This window comes from Lissotriton helveticus (genome assembly GCF_964261635.1).
Source record: "Lissotriton helveticus chromosome 1_1 unlocalized genomic scaffold, aLisHel1.1 SUPER_1_unloc_1, whole genome shotgun sequence".
Taxonomy (NCBI): domain Eukaryota; kingdom Metazoa; phylum Chordata; class Amphibia; order Caudata; family Salamandridae; genus Lissotriton; species Lissotriton helveticus.
This window is the reverse complement of record NW_027611648.1, coordinates 6,622,287-6,634,635: the sequence shown is the minus strand read 5'-3', so window position 1 is coordinate 6,634,635 and position 12,349 is coordinate 6,622,287. Positions and strand designations below refer to the sequence as shown.

Genomic DNA, 12,349 nt, shown 5'->3' with positions numbered 1-12,349 from the left:
TGGCTTTGGACATAAGGCCGCATAAACAAAAGGAATTTTTCAAATATCTGTTTTTCTCACTTTTTTATTGCTGTTTGAAATTTCTGACTTGACTTTTTGCATCATTGGTGATGCATGTGTTTAACATTGAGCTTTGGAAAAATGAAAAAAAATAGACTTTGGGGATTGTTTACTAGGGCAAGTGATACATCAAATTAAGACTCATATTAAACTGAACCTCAAGCTGAAAAAAAAAAAATAGCATTTACGATCACTTTTTATAAGCGACTTTAACAATTGTTTTTTTAGCTATATTAAAAAACAAGGTAACGCCGTAAATTTTAGAAAAGAGATTTTTTCAAAGTAAAACATAGGTGTGACCTGCCTTCACATTAGGCTTCATAAACAAAAGAAAAAACATCTCTATGTGTTATATTCACTTTTTAATGACACATTTTCGTTTTAGGCACAAGCAAAAAGCAGCATTGGTGATGCATGTGTTTTTCAATGGGGTTTTTTAAAGTCTACCAAAATACGGTTTACCAATACATTTTCATTATTTTCTCTTTGGTATCTCATTATGCACATGTTAATAAACAGGTTCATGCATTATTAGCTAAATAGCATAAAAACACACTGAATTATTAACAATAATCTTTGAGATTTGGGTGACCAGATGGCCGGAAATCGAAAATCGCCTCGTATGGATTCAACTTCCATTTCGTGCACTTTCTATGTGGGCCACATGCATAAGAATTGGTACAATAATGCATACGAATCTTAGCTAGAATCTGCAATTGAAATTAAGTCTTTAATTTATATGCTTCAAGAATTATAGGGCACATTCTGCTATGTATAATATCCTATCCATTTCAATGGGACGACCAGATGGCCGCAAATTGAAAATCGCGTCGTATGGATTCATATTGCGTTGTATGTACCTTACGTGTAAGCCACATGCATTTAAAATGACACAATGTAGTAGGGTATGCTATAGAATGTGTTGCAGTTGGAAATCAAGCTCTATCTAGTATGGATCATGACTGATGACACAATATACGTGACTCATTTTGAAAAAAATGGAGGCAAATTTTATAAAACATGCGTTTAATCACTGAATGATTCTCACCACTTCTAAGCATGGCACAGGCATGACAATGACCACAGGGCAGTGGCATGATGGTAACTGTATGCTGCACTCAGAATTATGGATCCAGATTGTATGGTTTTAGAATTATGGGCCACAACGTAAGGCATATTTTTTCACACATGTGACGTTATTGAAAAACATCATACATTCAACTTCACATTTTGTAGCCAAAAGCATAAAGTGTTCTTCAACACACATGAAAGTGAAAAATAAAAACTTTTCCTGAAGATTACACTTGATTTGTACCTTGTCCCTATAAGCCACAAATATGAGAGTTACCACTATAAAGTGTACATGTCTTAGCTACATACTGTGATTGAAATTAGGTCAGTACCTCATATGGTTCAAGATTTATAGTGCACCACATACCTTGTAATATATCCTATCCATTTCAATGGGTGACCAGATGGCCGCAAATTAAAAATCGCCTCGTATGGATTCAAATTGCTTTGTATGCACCTTGTGTGTGAGCCACATGCATATAAAATGGCACACTGTAGTAGGCTATGTTATAGAATGTGTTGCAGTTGGAAATCAAGCTCTATCTAATATGGATCTTGACTGATGACATAACATACGTGACACATTTGGCAAAAGCTGGAGGATTTTTTTTTAAAATATGTGTTTAATCGCTGAAAGATTCACACCACTTTGAAGCTTTCCACATGCATGAAAATGAACACAGGACAGTGGCATCATGTTAGCTTAATGCTGCACTTCCAATTATGGATCCAGATTGTATGGTTTTAGAAGTATGGGACAAAATGTAAGGCATACTTTTTCGTACATGCGACGGTATTGAAAAACGTCATACATTCAACCTCAAATTTTGACAACTTTACAATACGCCACACACATAATAATTCACATGGGTAAGATGCACATCACTAGGAACAAAGTGCTGTTTAAATTATGTCTCTATAATGTACAGACTATGAATTATAGCCAAAAGTATAAAGTGTTCTACAAAACACATGAAAGTGAAAAATAAAAACTTACCTGAAGGTTACACTTGATTTGTACCTTGTCCCTATAAGCCACAACCATGAGAGTTACCACTATGAATTGTAAATGTCTTAGCTACATACTGCAATTGAAATTAAGTCAGTACATCATATGCTTCAAGAAATAGAGTGCACTACATCCTCTGTAGTATATCCTATCCATTTCAAAGGGTGACCAGATGGCCGCAAATTAAAAATTGCCTCGTATGGATTCAAATTGCTTTGTATGACTGTTTTCAGGTCCCTGTAGCCACCAGGACCCCATAATATATCTCAGATGATATAACAAGAGTGGCTAGGGCTCATTTCCAGCCTCCAGGTACATGTCTGACTCCTATTTGTGACATTTCGAGGTGTTTGGGATCAAACTCATTTTTCCCAATATAGGCCATAGAGCTCAGAGTCACATCACATTGAGCTCAGAGTCACATCAAATTTCTAGTTCTGGACCTAAGGACCCCTTAGTATACCTCAGATGACATACCAGGAGTGTCTAAGACCCATTTCTGGCCTCCAGGGATGACTTTTTGAAGTTTTGGGGTTTAAGGGGGCATAGTCACTTCTTCCATCCAGGCTACGTTGCTCAAAATCGGGTCCAATGTCAGGTTTTTCCCATGGCTGGAAGCTGAAAAAAAAACTTCAGATAATAGCAAAGGTAGATAGATGAAATGAAAGCATCAGATCTGAGCTTTCTAACAAGTATATTTAGGTCCTGGGTACTCACAAAGTGACTGTGATATCCATTCTGAGCTATTTGGAAAATTAGCAAATCTTGTCAAAAAAACTTTTTTTGACGATTTTTGCTAATTTTCGGTATCAACCCTCATGACTGTTTTCAGGTCCCTGTAGCCACCAGGACCCCATAATATATCTCAGATTATATAACAAGAGTGGCTAGGGCTCATTTCCAGCCTCCAGGTACATGTCTGACTCCTATTTGTGACATTTTGAGGTGTTTGGTGTCAAATTCATTTTTTTCCATTATAGCTCCTAGATATCAGAGTCACATCAGATTTCTAGTTCTGGACCCAAGAAGACCATAGTATACCTCAGATGACATACCAAGAGTGTCTAAGACCCATTTCTGGCCTCCAGGGGTGACTTTTTGAAGTTTTTGGGTTTAAGGGGGCAGGGTGACTTTTTCCACCCAGCCCAATGTTCTCAAAATCGGGTACGATATCAGGTGTTTCCCTTGGCTGGTAGCGGAAAAAAAACTTTATATAATATCAAAGTTATATATATCACATGAAAGCATCAGAGCTGACCTTTCTAACAAGTGTATTCATATCTTGCACACTCAAACAGTGTCTCTGATATCCATTCTGAGCTATTTGGAAAATTAGCAAATCTTGTCAAAAAAAATTTTTGGACGATTTTTGCTAATTTTCAGTATCAACCCACCTGACTGTTTTTGGGTCCCTGTGGCCACCAGGACCCTATATTATATCTCAGGTGATATAGCAAGAGTGTCTAGGGCTCATTTCCAGCCTCCAGGTACATGTCTGAGTCCTATTTCAGACATTTTGAGGTGTTTGGTGTCAAATTCATTTTTTCCATTATAGGCCCTAGATATCAGAGTCACATCACATTTCTAGTTCTGGACCCAAGAACACCATAGTATACCTCAGATGACATACCAAGAGTGTCTAAGACCCATTTCTGGCCTCCAGGGGTGACTTTTTGAAGTTTTTGGGTTTAAGGGGGCAAAGTCACTTTTTCCACCCGAGGTCGTGGAACTCGGAGCTGGGTAAAAGTTTAGCTTGAGTGCCCTCCCCATGGAGGTCAAAAATTGTATTGCATCAAAATCATTTAAACACTATATAGGTGTAATTGTAGTGCCCTGAATGCTATATGGCTGCATTTGCACCGTTCTAGGTATTTACAAAATGAATTTCTAACACTTTTGAAGTCTCCATATAGTGAAAAATGACTAAGTCCAAAAACTTCACTGGTGCATCAAAGTGGTCAAAAAAGGTCAACATTGGGTTAAAATTAACAAAACATAGTGCTGCAGTGGTCCAATAGCAGGCTAAAGACATAATGAATGACACAGAATGAACAGTTTTACTAAACACTTTGAAAATTCGATTTTCAATTTCAGGGGGACAAGGTCATGGAAGTCATGGAACTCCGAGCTGTGTAAAAGTTCAGCTTAAGGGCCCTCCCCATGGAGGTCAAAAATGTTATTACATCAAAATCTTTTAAAAACTATATAGGTGTAATTGCAGTGTCCTGAATGCTATGTAACTTCATTTGCACTGTTCTGTGTGCCTCCAAAATGAATTTCTAACACTTTTGAAGTCTCCATGAAGTGAAAAATGACGAAGTACAAAGACATCATTGGTGCATGAAAGTGTTTAAAAACGGTCACAAATGCATAAAAATGAAAAAAACAAAGTGCTACACTGGCCCAATAGCAAGCTAAACACACAATGAATGACCCAGAATGAATATATTTACAAATTACTTGGAAAATGCTATTTTAAATTTCAGGGGGACGAGGTCACAGAAGTCATGGAACTCCGAGCGGGGTAAAAGTTCAAACTTTCCACCCCTCATCGAGGTCAACATTTTTAATTCATCAAAATCATTTAAAAACTATATAGGTGTGATTGGAGTGTCCTGATTGCTATATAGGTGCATTTGCACTGTCCTGTGTGCCTCCAAAGTGACTTTCTAACACTTTTGAAGTCTCCATGAAGCAAAAAGTGACTAAGTCCAAAGACCATTTGGAGCATCAAAGTGTTCAAAAACGGTCAAAAATGCATAAAAACGAAAAAAAACAAGTGCTACAGTGGCCAAATAGCATGCTAAACACACAATGAATGACACAGAATGAATAGTTGTACACATTACTTTGAAAATGCAATTTTAAATTTCAGGGGGACAAGGTCACGAAAGTCATGGAACTCCGAGCGGGGTAAAAGTTCAACCTTTCCCCCCTTATGGAGGTCAAAATTTTAATACATCAAAATCATTTAAAAACTATATAGGTGTGATGGCAGTGTCTTGGATACATCCCACATGAATTTTAAACACATTAGGAGCATCTCTGATCAAAATAACCATAAAAATCCCAAAGCTGCATCAGTGCTTCAAAGTGCTCCAAAACGGTCAAAAATGGACGAAAATGAAAAATATTCTCCATATCTGAGTTTTTATAACATTCCTTAGATAATGTATATCTTGAATTAGTTTTAAATCCTTTTATTAAAAAGTTTCTTTTCTATGCTGCACTGGTGCAACGCCTCAAGTCTGAGAAGCTGCACCAGTGCAGCCGAAGCAGCACTGGTGCAACAAGAGTCAAGCTGGTAGCCTGACCTTTGACCAATCCGAGAAAAAAAAAGGTGTTTTTTTCCCTGGGCCCCTCCCCCAAACGAAAACACATTGACCTGAAGCCTAAGTGTATTCTGAGTCATAAAAAGTTAATTAGATGAAAAAATATTGTACGGGCACTTTTTTGCACAAAAAGTCACTTTTTGGCACTTTTTTGAGAGAAATAAAATAGTTCGCAGATTTTTTTTAAATCGACCGAATTAAAAAAAAATGCTCTTGTTGGATGGCTTTGGACATAAGGCCGCATAAACAAAAGGAATTTTTCAAATATCTGTTTTTCTCACTTTTTTATTGCTGTTTGAAATTTCTGACTTGACTTTTTGCATCATTGGTGATGCATGTGTTTAACATTGAGCTTTGGAAAAATGAAAAAAAATAGACTTTGGGGATTGTTTACTAGGGCAAGTGATACATCAAATTAAGACTCATATTAAACTGAACCTCAAGCTGAAAAAAAAAAAATACCATTTACGATCACTTTTTATAAGCGACTTTAACAATTGTTTTTTTAGCTATATTAAAAAACAAGGTAACGCCGTAAATTTTAGAAAAGAGATTTTTTCAAAGTAAAACATAGGTGTGACCTGCCTTCACATTAGGCTTCATAAACAAAAGAAAAAACATCTCTATGTGTTATATTCACTTTTTAATAACACATTTTCGTTTTAGGCACAAGCAAAAAGCAGCATTGGTGATGCATGTGTTTTTCAATGGGGTTTTTCAAAGTCTACCAAAATACGGTTTACCAATACATTTTCATTATTTTCTCTTTGGTATCTCATTATGCACATGTTAATAAACAGGTTCATGCATTATTAGCTAAATAGCATAAAAACACACTGAATTATTAACAATAATCTTTGAGATTTGGGTGACCAGATGGCCGGAAATCGAAAATCGCCTCGTATGGATTCAACTTCCATTTCGTGCACTTTCTATGTGGGCCACATGCATAAGAATTGGTACAATAATGCATACGAATCTTAGCTAGAATCTGCAATTGAAATTAAGTCTTTAACTTATATGCTTCAAGAATTATAGGGCACATTCTGCTATGTATAATATCCTATCCATTTCAATGGGACGACCAGATGGCCGCAAATTGAAAATCGCGTCGTATGGATTCATATTGCGTTGTATGTACCTTACGTGTAAGCCACATGCATTTAAAATGACACAATGTAGTAGGGTATGCTATAGAATGTGTTGCAGTTGGAAATCAAGCTCTATCTAGTATGGATCATGACTGATGACACAATATACGTGACTCATTTTGCAAAAAATGGAGGCAAATTTTATAAAACATGCGTTTAATCACTGAATGATTCTCACCACTTCTAAGCATGGCACAGGCATGACAATGACCACAGGGCAGTGGCATGATGGTAACTGTATGCTGCACTCAGAATTATGGATCCAGATTGTATGGTTTTAGAATTATGGGCCACAACGTAAGGCATATTTTTTCACACATGTGACGTTATTGAAAAACATCATACATTCAACTTCACATTTTGTAGCCAAAAGCATAAAGTGTTCTTCAACACACATGAAAGTGAAAAATAAAAACTTTTCCTGAAGATTACACTTGATTTGTACCTTGTCCCTATAAGCCACAAATATGAGAGTTACCACTATAAAGTGTACATGTCTTAGCTACATACTGTGATTGAAATTAGGTCAGTACCTCATATGGTTCAAGATTTATAGTGCACCACATACCTTGTAATATATCCTATCCATTTCAATGGGTGACCAGATGGCCGCAAATTAAAAATCGCCTCGTATGGATTCAAATTGCTTTGTATGCACCTTGTGTGTGAGCCACATGCATATAAAATGGCACACTGTAGTAGGCTATGTTATAGAATGTGTTGCAGTTGGAAATCAAGCTCTATCTAATATGGATCTTGACTGATGACATAACATACGTGACACATTTGGCAAAAGCTGGAGGAATTTTTTTAAAAATATGTGTTTAATCGCTGAAAGATTCACACCACTTTGAAGCTTTCCACATGCATGAAAATGAACACAGGACAGTGGCATCATGTTAGCTTAATGCTGCACTTCCAATTATGGATCCAGATTGTATGGTTTTAGAAGTATGGGACAAAATGTAAGGCATACTTTTTCGTACATGCGACGGTATTGAAAAACGTCATACATTCAACCTCAAATTTTGACAACTTTACAATACGCCACACACATAATAATTCACATGGGTAAGATGCACATCACTAGGAACAAAGTGCTGTTTAAATTATGTCTCTATAATGTGCAGACTATGAATTATAGCCAAAAGTATAAAGTGTTCTACAACACACATGAAAGTGAAAAATAAAAACTTACCTGAAGGTTACACTTGATTTGTACCTTGTCCCTATAAGCCACAACCATGAGAGTTACCACTATGAATTGTAAATGTCTTAGCTACATACTGCAATTGAAATTAAGTCAGTACATCATATGCTTCAAGAAATAGAGTGCACTACATCCTCTGTAGTATATCCTATCCATTTCAAAGGGTGACCAGATGGCCGCAAATTAAAAATTGCCTCGTATGGATTCAAATTGCTTTGTATGACTGTTTTCAGGTCCCTGTAGCCACCAGGACCCCATAATATATCTCAGATGATATAACAAGAGTGGCTAGGGCTCATTTCCAGCCTCCAGGTACATGTCTGACTCCTATTTGTGACATTTCGAGGTGTTTGGGATCAAACTCATTTTTCCCAATATAGGCCATAGAGCTCAGAGTCACATCACATTGAGCTCAGAGTCACATCAAATTTCTAGTTCTGGACCTAAGGACCCCTTAGTATACCTCAGATGACATACCAGGAGTGTCTAAGACCCATTTCTGGCCTCCAGGGATGACTTTTTGAAGTTTTGGGGTTTAAGGGGGCATAGTCACTTCTTCCATCCAGGCTACGTTGCTCAAAATCGGGTACAATGTCAGGTTTTTCCCATGGCTGGAAGCTGAAAAAAAAACTTCAGATAATAGCAAAGGTAGATAGATGAAATGAAAGCATCAGATCTGAGCTTTCTAACAAGTGTATTTAGGTCCTGGGTACTCACAAAGTGACTGTGATATCCATTCTGAGCTATTTGGAAAACTAGCAAATCTTGTCAAAAAAACTTTTTTTGACGATTTTTGCTAATTTTCGGTATCAACCCTCATGACTGTTTTCAGTTCCCTGTAGCCACCAGGACCCCATAATATATCTCAGATTATATAACAAGAGTGGCTAGGGCTCATTTCCAGCCTCCAGGTACATGTCTGACTCCTATTTGTGACATTTTGAGGTGTTTGGTGTCAAATTCATTTTTAGGTCTCGCCTGTCGATGCGCATGCGCATCGAGCAAGCGAGACTATGGTGGCTTATCCACTCTTTATCCAACTTGCAAGGAATCGTGGCGATTCCTTGCAGTGCACGAGAAATTTAAGCTCAATGCGCATGCGCATTGAGCTTAAAAGCGCGTGCACATGCCCCCAGCCGCCTGCCTTGCCTACTCTCCCAGCTGGTGCCGCTCCACCCCCTGCGGCATCAAAGGCTTTCACGGCCGGCCGGCCATGCTTTCAGTTTCACGACCGGCCGGCCGTGTGAAGTACATTTCAAAGCCCGCTCTCCCTGCTCCGCCCCCTGCTCCGGCCGAGACGCATTTCTCCTCCCTCCTCCCCCCTCCTGGGTCAGGTTACCCTGCTTTCTCTTTCGCTTTTTTTTCACCCGGTGACATTGTTGCCTTTAGCCCTTCCCTCACCTCCTCAAGCCGTTACTCGTTGCCTCTTACTCTCTCTGTATTTTGTTACAATATTCATTTATTCTTCATTCAGGTTTCCGCAATACGGACAATACTTGTTTTGTTTTTGGGAACCCGGTAGAAAACGGTGAAACATTTTGGATGTAAGTTTCCTTCATTTTTTTTACTCCTTCAAGTGGCGCCATCACTAAAGAAAATCAACAAACATTGTATTTATCAGTATTGTTTTTATTGCGACTTCAGAAAAATAATGAATGGCTCAGTTTAGATTCCATATTCGAAGTATACTGCAAACGTGAAAAGTGCAGTATTTCTACTCGTATAATAAAATATGTATATTTTTCCTTAAAATAATATTACTTTAACTCAATTTTCATTTGAAGTTATGTCTGTATCAAAATATAACCACTTCAATATTGTCGTTCCGCTAATAGTATACCCCACAGTCTTTTGTTAGGTCTATTGGCGAGTTGGCTACGTCACACCTGCCGCTTCGTCCAGCCCTTACACGCATGCGCATGTCTCTATGGCGTGCTGTTGGGCTGTGGTAAGGCCATATTGGCCGGTACGGCGCGAGTAAGGCTGTAAAAACAGTGTGGATTTTTACCACTTGTTGGAAAACATCTGGCTTCGTGAGCCCCAAGCAGACGGGAGGCCGCCCACACCCAGGTAAGTGCAAGTTAAAAGACGGACAGTACCTATATGCAGGATATTGGCGGAAGCGAGTGTTAGTAGTGTTTAATGAGCGTAGTTATCCTCATCTTCCTCCGCATGTAGTAAGGCGCCCATGAAATAGAAAACGGGACCTATACCCAAGTCTGTAGTTCATTCGGACCTCTTCTTTTCAACCTCTTCCTGCACCTCAGTGATGTCAGCAGCTTGGAGTTCCCACCCGTCACTTTCGGAGTTTGCGTTCTTATCCTGTTGTGACTTCAAAGAATCTGCTGCAGACCATTCAACAACAAGTTTAATTTAGACTTGAGCGTCGCTGCCCTAGTATCCTCGCTGCTTATGACAGAGTTATACTCTTTGAATGGTATCTCAAGCGCCGGCCTCTAGCACAGTTACCAGCTGTGGCATCGGTGCTTGCACAAACTGCCAGAACTTTGCTTCCCATTGCTCCTCTTTTTACGATGGGTCCAGCCGCTTGTATCTAGCAGTTTGAGTCTTTCTTTAGGTACGATGGTATCCTGTTGCGCTTATTTATGTTTCTGAGAGATGTTATTTCAGTTAAAACATGTATATTCCACTGAAAAATTTGGTTAAAAAAAGCCTGCCGTTCCATTTCAAACTCATTGAGAAGCCAATAAGTGTTGCAAAGGATGACAGCCAACTTTACAATTATACATTTTCCTTCTGGTTTAAAAAAAAAATCAATGTTAGGAAAGGTAAAATGTGAAATTAATTTAAGGGCGTAACTTGATGTGCAATGGGCATGTGTTAAACAGACAATAGTGCCAGTAAGGCACACTCCACCCCGCCGGAGCCTCGCATCACTCTGCAGTCTCTGCCTCGCGCCCGCCATTGCCCCCTCCCCTTCAAGGGGACTGAGCACGTGCTCTCATTATCTCACCTCCCTTTATAATTAATTTACGGTCTTTGCAACTCCCCAGCCATATGTTGCTTTGTTTTCGCTGCTTCTTTGTTGTTGTGTCGCCACACATCCGCCTCTCACCGCACCGACGCCACTCACCCTCACTCACCCTCAACCCCTCACCCTCACTCACCCTCAACCCCTCACCCTCACTCACCCTCAACCCCTCACTCACCCTCAACCCCTCACCCTCACTCACCCTCAACCCCTCACCCTCACTCACCCTCACCCTCGACCCCTCCCCCTCAACACCTCACCCTCACCCTCACTCACCCTCACTCACCCTCAACCCCTCACCCACACTCACCCTCAACCCCTCACCCTCAACCCCTCACCCTCACTCACCCTCAACCCCTCACCCTCAACCCCTCACCCTCACCCTCACTCACCCTCACCCTCACTCACCCTCACCCTCACTCACCCTCAACCCCTCACCCTCACTCACCCTCACCCTCACTTACCCTCAACACCTCACCCTCACTCACCCTCAACCCCTCACCCTCAACCCCTCACTCACCCTCACTCATCCTCACTCACCCTCAACCCCTCACCCTCACTCACCCTCAACCCCTCACCCTCACTCACCATCAACCCCTCACCCTCAACCCCTCACCCTCACTCACCCTCAACCCCTCACCCTCACTCACCCTCAACCCCTCCCCCTCGACCCCTCCCCCTCAACCCCTCCCCCTCACTCACCCTCACTCACCCTCACTCACCCTCACTCACCCTCACTCACCCTCACTCACCCTCAACCCCTCACCCTCACACAGTGCAATAGGTCTCGGAGCATTTGAGTTAGAGCTTTTAGAATTGTTTATGGCTTTTTTTATTTGTAATTCTTTAGCATTGGCTACAGGAAACAAAAATGCTAAAGATTTACAAAAAAAACCCATAAACAATTCTAAAAGCACTAACTCTAATGCTGCGAGACCTATTGCATTTCCAATGCTTGTTTTCCATTATAGCTCCTAGATATCAGAGTCACATCAGATTTCTAGTTCTGGACCCAAGAAGACCATAGTATACCTCAGATGACATACCAAGAGTGTCTAAGACCCATTTCTGGCCTCCAGGGGTGACTTTTTGAAGTTTTTGGGTTTAAGGGGGCAGGGTGACTTTTTCCACCCAGCCCAATGTTCTCAAAATCGGGTACGATATCAGGTGTTTCCCTTGGCTGGTAGCGGAAAAAAAACTTTATATAATATCAAAGTTATATATATCACATGAAAGCATCAGAGCTGACCTTTCTAACAAGTGTATTCATATCTTGCACACTCAAACAGTGTCTCTGATATCCATTCTGAGCTATTTGGAAAATTAGCAAATCTTGTCCAAAAAATTTTTTGGACGATTTTTGCTAATTTTCAGTATCAACCCACCTGACTGTTTTTGGGTCCCTGTGGCCACCAGGACCCTATATTATATCTCAGGTGATATAGCAAGAGTGTCTAGGGCTCATTTCCAGCCTCCAGGTACATGTCTGAGTCCTATTTCAGACATTTTGAGGTGTTTGGTGTC

At 40.0% G+C, this 12,349-nt stretch overlaps 1 pseudogene; it reads right to left on the bottom strand.

Annotated features, from left to right (window-relative positions):
* The window catches only part of LOC144805429 (uncharacterized), a 74,572-nt pseudogene that overhangs the window by 36,932 nt on the left and 25,291 nt on the right, over nucleotides 1-12,349 (bottom strand).